The sequence below is a fragment of the Hetaerina americana genome, unplaced genomic scaffold (assembly GCF_022747635.1).
Source record: "Hetaerina americana unplaced genomic scaffold, ioHetAmer1.1.p SCAF_1063, whole genome shotgun sequence".
Lineage (NCBI taxonomy): Eukaryota > Metazoa > Arthropoda > Insecta > Odonata > Calopterygidae > Hetaerina > Hetaerina americana.
Genome location: NW_027286141.1, coordinates 20,001 through 22,500, shown reverse-complemented (window position 1 = coordinate 22,500; position 2,500 = coordinate 20,001). Strand labels below are relative to the sequence as shown.

The window sequence follows — 2,500 nt, the reverse complement described above, 5'->3', positions numbered from 1 at the left end:
TGTCTGCCTTATCAACTTTCGATGGTAGGTTCTGCGCCTACCATGGTTGTAACGGGTGACGGGGAATCAGGGTTCGATCCCGGAGAGGGAGCCTGAGAAACGGCTACCACATCCAAGGAAGGCAGCAGGCGCGCAAATTACCCACTCCCGGAACGGGGAGGTAGTGACGAAAAATAACGATACGGGACTCATCCGAGGCCCCGTAATCGGAATGAGAACACTTTAAATCCTTTAACGAGGATCTATTGGAGGGCAAGTCTGGTGCCAGCAGCCGCGGTAATTCCAGCTCCAATAGCGTATATTAAAGTTGTTGCGGTTAAAAAGCTCGTAGTCGGAGGTGTGTCTCGGACGGTCGGTTCGCCGCTTGTCGGTGCTCAACTGGCCGGTCCGGACGTCCTGCCGGTGGGGTCCGCGAGGCTCCGTTATCCTTCTTTGGTCCTCTTCACCGAGTGCCTTGGTGGGCCGGCACGTTTACTTTGAACAAATTAGAGTGCTCAAAGCAGGCCGTTGGTCGCCTGAATACTGTGTGCATGGAATAATGGAATAGGACCTCGGTTCCATTTTGTTGGTTTTCAGAACTCGAGGTAATGATTAATAGGGACGGACGGGGGCATTCGTATTGCGACGTTAGAGGTGAAATTCTTGGATCGTCGCAAGACGAACCGATGCGAAAGCATTTGCCAAGAACGTTTTCGTTGATCAAGAACGAAAGTTAGAGGTTCGAAGGCGATCAGATACCGCCCTAGTTCTAACCATAAACGATGCCAGCTAGCCATCCGCCGAAGTTCCTTCTATGACTCGGCGGGCAGCTTCCGGGAAACCAAAGCTCTTGGGTTCCGGGGGAAGTATGGTTGCAAAGCTCAAACTTAAAGGAATTGACGGAAGGGCACCACCAGGAGTGGAGCCTGCGGCTTAATTTGACTCAACACGGGAAACCTCACCAGGCCCAGACACCGGTAGGATTGACAGAATAAGAGCTCTTTCTTGATTCGGTGGGTGGTGGTGCATGGCCGTTCTTAGTTGGTGGAGCGATTTGTCTGGTTAATTCCGATAACGAACGAGACTCTGGCCTGCTAACTAGGCGTCGGAATCTATTATGCTTCCGACGTAGCTATCTTCTTAGAGGGACAGGCGGCTCCTAGCCGCACGAGATTGAGCAATAACAGGTCTGTGATGCCCTTAGATGTTCTGGGCCGCACGCGCGCTACACTGAAGGAATCAGCGTGTCCTCCCTGGCCGAAAGGCCCGGGTAACCCGCTGAACCTCCTTCGTGCTAGGGATTGGGGCTTGCAATTGTTTCCCATGAACGAGGAATTCCCAGTAAGCGCGAGTCATAAGCTCGCGTTGATTACGTCCCTGCCCTTTGTACACACCGCCCGTCGCTACTACCGATTGAATGATTTAGTGAGGCCTTCGGACTGGTGCGCGGCGCTCGCCGCCTCAACACCGGTGGCGCCGATGTTGCTGGAAAGATGGCCAAACTTGATCATTTAGAGGAAGTAAAAGTCGTAACAAGGTTTCCGTAGGTGAACCTGCGGAAGGATCATTACAGCTTTCGATTATAAAATCGTAGCTTTGGAACGAATTGGTGAAGAGAAAAAGGGACAAAGAAGGCGAGCAGTCGGGTGCCCGGCTTTCAAAAGCCGGCTTTAAAAGACACACGCCCAACTCGCTCGCAAAGAAGGGAAAAAATTCCCAGTTTGTATGTTTCGATGAAACGAATTTTTTACATAAAATGAAATGAAAGAAAGAAATTCTAAACGGTGGATCACTCGGCTCGTGGATCGATGAAGAACGCAGCTAACTGCGCGTCGAATTGTGAACTGCAGGACACATGAACATCGACGTTTCGAACGCACATTGCAGCCCTCGGATTTTGTTCCCGGGCTACGCCTGGCTGAGGGCCGGCAATTCAGTTCGCGAACGGAAACGTTTGCGTACTGGGGCGACGAGCATCCCTCGCTGGGATGGATCGTCGCCCGGATTGATAGGGGGCTCTGCGGGAGATTGGGCGAGACCCGTCCCCGCCGGTCGAGGTGAGACGCTTCGTTATTTTTTGACGGCGTTCGCCTGCGGATCGGTGGGGGCTCGGTTATTACTCCCTCTCCACGGGCAACTATATCATTTGGGCCGACCTCAGAGCAGGTGAGACCACCCGCTGAATTTAAGCATATTAATAAGCGGAGGAAAAGAAACTAACCAGGATTCCCTTAGTAACGGCGAGCGAACAGGGATCGACTCCAGGGCCAAAGCTCGCGCCCCCCGCGGGGCGCCGAGCGCTGTGGCGTTTGGGAGCGTCCAATTTCCCGAGGGGCGCCGGAGAGTCCAAGTCCCTCTTGAACGGGGCCACGGCCCGGAGAGGGTGCCAGGCCCGTGCGACCTCCGCGCTTGCCTCCCGGGAGGGGCGCTCCTCAGAGTCGGGTTGCTTGAGAGTGCAGCCCAAAGTCGGTGGTAAACTCCACCTAAGACTGAATACGGCCACGAGACCGATAGCGAACAA

The 2,500-nt window shown here is 54.0% G+C and overlaps 3 non-coding genes across 3 annotated transcripts in view; all 3 read left to right on the top strand.

Annotated features, from left to right (window-relative positions):
* The window catches only part of LOC139700685 (small subunit ribosomal RNA), a 1,865-nt gene extending 316 nt beyond the window's left edge, over positions 1-1,549 (top strand). The window contains exon 1 of the ribosomal RNA XR_011703833.1: positions 1-1,549. This exon is cut by the window's left edge and continues 316 nt beyond it. This is a non-coding gene — a ribosomal RNA (small subunit ribosomal RNA).
* Positions 1,550-1,752: 203 nt separating this feature from the next.
* LOC139700692 (5.8S ribosomal RNA) lies at positions 1,753-1,907 on the top strand. The gene has a single exon (XR_011703841.1). It is a non-coding gene; the product is annotated as a 5.8S ribosomal RNA (ribosomal RNA).
* Positions 1,908-2,131: 224 nt separating this feature from the next.
* Positions 2,132-2,500, top strand: part of LOC139700689 (large subunit ribosomal RNA) — a 4,115-nt gene continuing 3,746 nt past the window's right edge. Inside the window, exon 1 of the ribosomal RNA XR_011703838.1 lies at positions 2,132-2,500. This exon is cut by the window's right edge and continues 3,746 nt beyond it. This is a non-coding gene — a ribosomal RNA (large subunit ribosomal RNA).